General features: G+C 39.5%; 1 long non-coding RNA gene across 2 annotated transcripts; it reads left to right on the top strand.

Annotated features, from left to right (window-relative positions):
- The first annotated feature begins 1901 nt into the window (after positions 1 to 1901).
- On the top strand, positions 1902 to 8112 carry LOC117554143. 2 transcript variants are annotated; one of them, XR_004570230.1, is made up of 6 exons: positions 1902 to 1992; positions 4945 to 4992; positions 5364 to 5727; positions 5910 to 6054; positions 6699 to 6794; positions 7456 to 8112. It is a non-coding gene; the product is annotated as an uncharacterized LOC117554143 (long non-coding RNA). The 2 variants fall into 2 exon arrangements; XR_004570231.1 differs by having other exon boundaries at positions 5364 to 5731.
- Positions 8113 to 9007: the final 895 nt, after the last annotated feature.

Genomic DNA, 9007 nt, shown 5'->3' with positions numbered 1-9007 from the left:
AGTTAGATGGTGAGTTAGAGTTAGAGTCAGAGTTAGAGTTAGAGTCAGTTAGAGTTAGAGTCAGAGTCAGAGTTAGAGTCAGAGTTAGAGTTAGAGTCAGAGTCAGAGTTAGAGTTAGAGTCAGAGTTAGAGTTAGAGTTAGAGTCAGAGTTAGAGTCAGAGTTAGAGTTCGAGTCAGAGTTAGAGTCAGAGTTAGAGTCAGAGTTAGAGTTCGAGTCAGAGTTAGAGTTAGATGGTGAGTTAGAGTCAGAGTTAGAGTTAGAGTTATAGTCAGAGTCAGAGTTAGAGTTAGAGTTAGATGGTGAGTTAGGGTTAGAGTCAGAGTTAGAGTCAGACTCAGAGTTAGAGTTAGATGGTGAGTTAGGGTTAGAGTCAGAGTTAGAGTCAGAGTCAGACTCAGAGTTAGAGTTAGAGTTAGATGGTGAGTTAGGGTTAGAGTCAGAGTTAGAGTCAGACTCAGAGTTAGAGTTAGAGTTAGATGGTGAGTTAGGGTTAGAGTCAGAGTCAGAGTTAGAGTCAGACTCAGAGTTAGAGTTAGAGTTAGATGGTGAGTTAGGGTTAGAGTCAGAGTTAGAGTCAGAGTCAGACTCAGAGTTAGAGTTAGAGTTAGATGGTGAGTTAGGGTTAGAGTCAGAGTTAGAGTCAGAGTCAGACTCAGAGTTAGAGTTAGAGTTAGATGGTGAGTTAGGGTTAGAGTCAGAGTTAGAGTCAGAGTCAGACTCAGAGTTAGAGTTAGAGTTAGATGGTGAGTTAGGGTTAGAGTCAGAGTCAGAGTCAGACTCAGACTCAGAGTTAGAGTTAGATGGTGAGTTAGGGTTAGCCTTGGTTGCTCTTCTAAGAGGACCTGTTTACTCATGTACCCCGGCTCAGAACCATACACGCTGAAGCTGCTTTTAGTGTTTAAGCTCCTCCCAACAAATGGAACACATTTACAGAAAACCTGAGGTCTCACCAACGATGAGCTCTTTTAAGTCGAGTTTAAAAACATTACTTGTTTCGGCTGCTTACCCAGAAGTCTTTGAACTTGTTTTATCACCTACTGCATTTACAATGTTGTTTTTAAACTATTCTGTATCTCTTCTATGCATGGTTTTTATGAATCTGTTATTCCATGATGTTTATTTATTGTGTTCCTTTCTGTCGTCTCCGTATTAAGTGTTAATGATGAGGAAAGCACTTTGAATTTCCTCTGTGTCTGACAATGTGTTATATAAATAAACGTACCTTACCTGTCAGCAGCCTTAAACTGGTTTGTATCAGTGAAGCTTATCTGATCAGATTCAGAGGACTTTATTGTCCATTAAATGTACACAGACTGGAAATGCGTCTTTGGCACTAGCAAATAAAACAACACTGAAAATACGAAGCAGAACAAACAGTTAACATACAAAATAATTGCTTATTTCAGTCTAAAAGTGACAAAAAGTGGCATTCATAACCAGTGCTAATACACTGAAAAAACTAAATCAGTGGCTTTGTAGATATCACAATAATAAAAAGCTATATTACCTTAATAACATCTCTAAATATAATCAAAGTAATTGTTTGAGTTGGACATACCAAAATAAATGCTTAAAAATCCAACAGTTAATTTTGTCTTAAATTACTACTATTATTTAAGTTGATTACACGAAAATAAATGAGTATTTTACTAACAAATTATATTTTTAAGATATCCTTAATATCGTTCGTAAATTTCAGTCAAAATATTTGAGAATTGGCTAATTATACTGATCAGTTTCAGGAACAGCAATTATTACTCATTCCAAATCGATATTCTTAATCTTTAACAACAATTTAAAACATTGAGTAAATTACACTAAACGTCATGACGTGGACACATAGGCGTGGACACCATTAACAATCGCGCGCAAAATATACCCCATGTGCTCATGGGAAATCTACTTTTCTATCTGCACATGTGGCAACCAAGAAGCAAGCCAAACACCAAGAAGAGAACCACCACTCCAGGAAAACTCCCTGCAAATCCTGGTAAGTAACAACCAAGCAAAAGTTAATGAAATATTGACCCTGTCTTTATGCATATACAACTTTATAGTGTGTAATTATCTAAATACTGTCACACTTGCAGCCATGCTGTCTAGCTAGTTCTCTGTCCGCTTCTACACAAGCATGGTGGACACAGTCAACCAGGTGAAGTGAAGCTAACGTTTTACTCGAGTAAAGGGTAGAAAACATTAGCACCTGCTTTGTCTGCAGTTGTTGTGTGCATATTGCTGCCCCAGTGTGTGATATTAGATGGCATGCCGGCCTGACGTGTAACCAGGGCTCGAGCTTAAGGACGTCCCGTCGTCCCGGGGCCGAAACAAATAGTGTCGGGGAGGATACAACATAATTTTGGGACGAATTTGGGACGAGAGTTAAAATAAAAATACCCTGCTAACTCTACTACAAACGGCGATGAAAATGAAAACGACTGCACGTTTTGTGTAGCATATTAAACCTCCTTGTCAACATAAACACACACGCACAAAACATTTAGAAACCCGCGAAATACACACATGTAGCTACAGCTGTGCGGCTGGCTGTCAGCCAGCCGCACAGCTGGCTGTGCCCGTGAATTCCTGGCCCGCAAATTCGCGGGTCAAGCTATGTACTGAGTGTGTGTATTTCGCGGGTTGAGTGATGAACAATCCCGTGGAGGAATTCTGAAATGTTGTACCGTTACATCACAAAAACGCACAGCAGAACCAGACCCTGGAGCGCCGGCCTCTTTATTTACTTACTCCTCTTCATCCCCTATGGGTAATAAGGCTGAGATGAGAACTCTCCATCGTATTTAGTCCTTAGCAATATGCTGCCTCTCCCCATGTAGGGATGGGTACCGAGCCCCGGTGTTAAACGGGCCCCGGGCCGGAATTATTAAAGACAGTGGTAACGTTAAGCTCCGACGTTATCGGACTTTTTATCGGTACTGGAGACATTTAAAAAATATAGCCTACGTCTTTTGTATTATTGCTACCTACACATTATATCGCAGTTTTAGTTTCACCAACTCCGTTTCTAATATGCAATAAGACTACAACATGCGTCTATGATGTATTTTCGATCTTTCCAATCCAGACGAGATCTCTCTCTCCCGTCTGTGTGCGAGGGGCCGGGCCGTTTGTAAAGGTCTCCTGACTGTGTTACAGACTGTCATCCTGGTTAGCGGTTACTCTGGGTTCTGTCTTCAGGACACAGTGTTGGATTGTTTTGTTAATTGGATGGGACTTGATTGGATTCAATATTAGAGTAACTTTCTCGTTTGTTTAAATATATTTGGCCTTTGTTTATGTGATTGAATGATTTACTCAAATAAAAAGGTTGATGAATTATCATCTAATGATTTGTATGATGTTTTATTCATGTTAAAGGTCACTTTGAATGATTTTAACTAATGATAATGTAGAAAAACTAACATTTTAAATTCGGGACGGTCCACATTAATTTCGGGACGGCTTAGATTGTATTTCGGGACGGTTCTGGGAGGATGGGGAAAAAAGTTAGTCGAGAGCCCTGCGTGTAACACAACAGCGCCGGAGAATATGTGTGTCTGCATGTTCCGCCATGCCGGAATAACGGCGCAACAGTCTCGCCTTGAACAGGCTGTGAAGGGGGCTTTGCCACCCGGTTACTAGCAACGCTTATTGTTTAGGTATCCCTGATAAGGAGGCAGTACTTTTCCCACTTTAGTTCCGAAATGTTGCGTTCGCCCCTTTTCCGTCCCTGCTAGAGAGCAGGGACTTTCATGGGAGAAAAAGGTTCCTATGTCTGATTGCGGATTGCAAACTACGCCCCGTACAACTCCCAAAAAGTTTTGTGAAGCCGCCATTTTATTATCCTCACATTAGCATCATTAGCCCAGCGCACAAACGCCATTATGGCGCGTTTCCACTGCAGCGGGTAGCTCGCTTTAAGCGTGCGGGGCCCGTTTTTGGTTGCGTTTCCACTTGGCCTAGTTTTGGCCCAGGGCTACTTTTTCACCTTTTTTCTGGCCCGACTAAATCGTGGTTCTAGGGCAGGAACAACCAGGCTGAGTCGGGCTGAGTATGCTAAACTAGAGAGAGAATCGCTGGCAAGGGGGCTACAACTACAACAAGATGAACATATTTGACCGTGATTTAATTTTAATACACGTTTCTAAATGATGCCGAAGTAACAACATACTGATACCGGTTAGTAAAAACCATGAATTAATGCTTTGACAAGTCTGCAGACAGACGGCAGGCGAAACACCTTTTTAAAATGCGTGTTTTCTAAATGTAGCTTGGCTAAGCTAACGTTATATATGCTCCGACCGTCCACACTCACAACAACGGCCTATACAGACATAAATAAACCAGCGACTGTATTCGCCATGACACAGACAGTCTGTGGTTTGTACTTGTTTAACTTTTGTCTAGTTTCTGAACAGATATGAAGAGCTGTGAGCTCTGAGTGCTAACAGCTAACGGCTGTGTTGTTTTTCTGGGGTTCTCATTGAAGATGACGTCACGGCTCCGCCTACACTGCGTTACTATAGTAACTGCCCCAGTTCCTAAACTGTAATGGAAGCGCAGCATTAAAGTGAGCCGGGCCTAATAAGGCCTAACCAAACCGAGCGAGGCCGAGCATGGGAGCGGTGGAGATGAGGAGGTGTCGGCGTTCTGGCGATTTACTCAGAAGGCTTCAGTAGAAGCTGCTGGGAGTCCCAGTTGTTTTCAGTCTGCCAGTAAACTCAAAGCAGCAGAAGAAGAAGTGACGTCAGCGGCTTCATTTGCCTATATGCTTATGAAACTGTTTCATCTTTATTATAATAAGGATTGTATTTTCTTAAGAGGAGCGGCCTACTTGCCCAACTTATATGTTGTCATATTTATGAGGGAACACTTGATGATGGCTAGAGCAAGTAAAGTTGAATTTTGTGAAGCATGTTAAATATTTTCAATATCTGTTTCACAGCACCGACTGCGCTGAGAGAAGTTGAACGAAGACAACAAAACAGAGGAGGTAAATGTCATTATTTTATTAAACACTGAAACAACGGTGCCAACATATTAGTTTGCTTTATACAAGTTTAAGAAATCGGGAATAAGCAACATTTGTTGCACCTTGATTTTGACCATGTTTGATTGCAAAGGCCAGGAAGCATTTGTTAGAAAAATAAACAGTTTAATAAAACAATTACGGTAGATGTTCCATTAACTATAGTTTGGAGTAGATGTAATTATTGGCTTCAATGAGTAAATACAATTGGGTGTCATTTTTAAAGCTCTGTATGATAAAATACATTAGTCCAAAAAGTATATAGGTAAATGGAAGTAGCATTAAACCAGTCTGTTCGCTCCATGTGATAACACTATTTATCCTCACTTTTTTAGGTTGCAGCTCATGGGATGGCAATGTAAGCTGTGCACATTTGTGGCTTCAGTGAAAGGGTCACTTCTCAAGCACTATCGGTTGAAGCACGGTACCTTTGGTCGTGGAAAATGACAGGGCACCTGCAAAGAATATAAAGAAAGCACGGAAAGGAGAAGTGGTGTTTCTCCCACATTATCCCGCAGGAGACACGAAGGAACAACACGAGCTGGATCGACACCAACTCATCGCCGAATCAAAGAAGAAAGACAGCACAGCCATCAAGGACTTGATGTGCAGAACTTTTGCACATAGAAGACAAGATGTCTACAGATGAGCATAGAAGACATCAAGGATAGATGGCCTGTCTTGTTTGATGTCTCGCAAGTGAGTAAATTGAATTTTCTTTAAGCAGTGGTCAACACAGACATTACGGACGGATAACCTGCATGTGTCACAGTTTTACATCCTATTGAAAGCTATATGGACTTTAGTATTTGATGGATTGAAATTACAATAAATTGAATCGTAAGTAATTTGTTCTCTTTTCTCATCTCTCTCTCTTCCAGGTCAGCGCAGAGTTTCAGAGGATCACCACGCTGAATCTTGAGCCAAAGTTCATGTCAATGTTGGACTTCTATTCCCCAACACTGTTGTCCATGTTCCAAGGCTGTCGGAGAGCGACATCGGGCAAAAATGAGTATTCTACTTCAGGTATTAACATGTTATCCCCCACTTATACAGTTACTTCCTTAAAGGTAGGGTATGTAAGTTTGAGAAACCGGCTCGAGATGAATATATAATGAATATCTGAAGTGCTTTGACAAAAAAATTCATCTGTGGAAGCTGTAGCGCTGTAAAAAGCACGACCAATCATCTGAGCCGGCTAAAATAACTGGATGGTCTACCTGCCTGTCAGCCTTCCATCTGGGCACACACTTATCTCGTGCCCTCATTGGTCATGTTCGTGTGTGTTGGAGGAGGGGCTGTGTATTTTCAAATCCTAGCGCACTCGAGCCGGTTTCTCAAACTTACATACCCTACCTTTTAATTGCCTTAATAATTCCACCGGTCTCAATCGCATTTCTTTGCTTTGTAAGTTAATTACAATCACGAATTACTTTAGATATTCATTTATCCTAATCCGACAACTCCTCTTTATCCCCTCAGACGTTTTATTCTTGCATCTACTTTACATCCCTCCGCAACATACTATACTGACAATGTTTAATTTCTTTAATGTTAATTCAATTGAAACAGTTTGACATTAAAGTTGTTAAAGTAAAGCAAAATTCTGCTCGAGTAATGTGTAGAGTAATACATTGTATTAGTTGTTGAAAGACTGCTCTATTCTGCAGAGTGGAATCCCCATTCAGCGAAAACGAGAGGTTGTCATCCGATGTCTCATCGACCATCTGGGAGAAGATGCGAGTGCCTAGATCAAGGACTTTGAGGTTAGTACTAGGGCTGAAATGATTCCTCAGGTAACTCGATTACTAAAAATGATCGAGCAGTGGGACAGACATACACGCACTCAGTCAAGCAGACGAATAGACAGACAGCGTGACACAGAGGTGAGGCCGATACAGATGTGCAGTGATCAGTTACATTTATAGTACCCTTATATGAGTAGCCCAGAAAACGTATACTTTTTTTTTTTAAAGTTATTTGAAATAAAAAAACAATAATTAGTTTTTGCATTTCAGAAAATGGGTTCTTTAAAACGTAATGCACTAAATGGGTCTAGTTTTGAAAGATAATATTATTGTCTGCAATTTAAACAATAACAATGTTGATCTTGTTCATTTTAAGAGGCCGGTCTTATTTTCTCTTTTCTATATTTACTATTGCTCTTTTAATAAAGCAAAATAATGTATTATCCGATTTAATGAATGAATGGTTAGAATACTCTATAGCTGCAGCCCTAGTTAGTACAATCGTTTTCAGGATTTTTAACAGTGTTAGTTTTGAAGTTTTAGATAATGTAATCATGGATGACTGTGAGATGATCAATAACATACATAGTGAGTGAGCAGTGAGGAGTTGCTCTTTGTGTGTCTTGTAACATGCAGGCAGAAAGGAAGCACTAACCAGTTATCTTTTCAATGTCTGCAGGATGTTGCTGATGTACCTGTCCGTGTACAAGAGGAGTTGGCCGAGGAGGTGATGAAAATACACCTGCTGCAGAACCAAGATGGGTCAGTCGATCAACCTACTGATGTAGGGATCGTGATTGAGGGCATCCCTGTCCTCAGAAGTCTTGGGGATCTAAGCAGAGCCTGCTGCTATCTGTTGGGACTAACTTATGCCTTGGATCTGAGATACCCGAAGAATTTAAAATATAGTTTCGAGGTATTCCAGAAACTGCTGCTGGAGCTGGATCCTGGCAACCTTTCACCGAAAGTGCAGAGACTGAAAAATTGCCTGCACATGTAGTTGCCGACTACTGTTCAGCAAGATGGTACAAGTTGAGTTCTATTGATTGATTTGCATTTTGGACTGTTATTGTTGTGAAGTGTCACTGCTCTCGATGCATTTAAGTCATATGCAGAGTTAAGTTCAGCCCGTTGCTCCCATAGCTCAATGGAAATGTTCACTGGAAGTTACGCTAGATAAAATGCCTAACAGTTTTATTTGTTAAATAATCCAAGTTGAGATTTCCAATGCTAGGATTTCTCTGCTGCAATTGGTCTTGTATTTTACCCGTGTTTTTTAAAGGACCGTTTAAATAAACCAGGTTGAGACTTAATGTCATGTCAAATTTGAACAATAAATGTGTAATTCAAATGTCAATGTGTACAATTGCTTATTGTGTTATGTTTATAATTTTTGTTTTATTAGATGTATTGACCTCAGGTAAAGCACTCCTGGAGTAAAGGGTAAATACAGTTAAAAAAATAAGTAAATGTAATGCATATATTTATATAATTAATAGTCCAGTTTTAATTAAATGTAGTTAAAAACATTGAGTACATTTCACACATTTGTTTTGTTAAATAATAGTCTCCTTTTCAGTTACATCTACCTAGCATTTAAATGCTATCTACTATAAAAGATTAGTGGTTTTGACTTAGGGTTACTATTGCATTGACTTAGGATTTTAATTATATGTACTCAATTGTATATGTTATGGTACTAAATGTAGTTATTTACACCTACTTGATTTTTTTACTTACATTTACTCAATTCATAAAGGCACATTTAAATGATTTCACAGCTTTAAGATTTACTCAATATTATTAAGTGTAAAAATGTTTCACCAATTAAATTGAGTACATCATCGTTTTAGTTTTTTGAGTAGGATTGTTCTTCCACGGGCGTGTAGTCAAATAAAACATCGCGTAAGAGCATGAAATATTTCATGTGTTTTTGAAGCATAGAATTGAAATAAATTCCTCTTCAATTAATTACATTATTAAGTAAGAGAAGCTATACAATGAAAAACTCACTTTTCGATGCATGTTCACATACATTATGGTATCTAGAGTTTCTTGTCACCCACATTGTGTGAAATAAGATAACGCAGTTTGTGGGTTTGTTTCAGTCAGAAAACATTGGATTCAACAAAGGATTAAGATGTTGCCACCCTTACTATGTCATATGCAGTTTGTAGTTGGATGTTTTTACATTTAGACACCGTAAGGCTAGCTGTATCCTCCTGGTTTCA

The sequence above is a fragment of the Gymnodraco acuticeps genome, unplaced genomic scaffold (genome assembly GCF_902827175.1).
Source record: "Gymnodraco acuticeps unplaced genomic scaffold, fGymAcu1.1, whole genome shotgun sequence".
Classification (NCBI taxonomy): domain Eukaryota; kingdom Metazoa; phylum Chordata; class Actinopteri; order Perciformes; family Bathydraconidae; genus Gymnodraco; species Gymnodraco acuticeps.
This window is presented reverse-complemented; position numbering and strand designations above follow the sequence as displayed.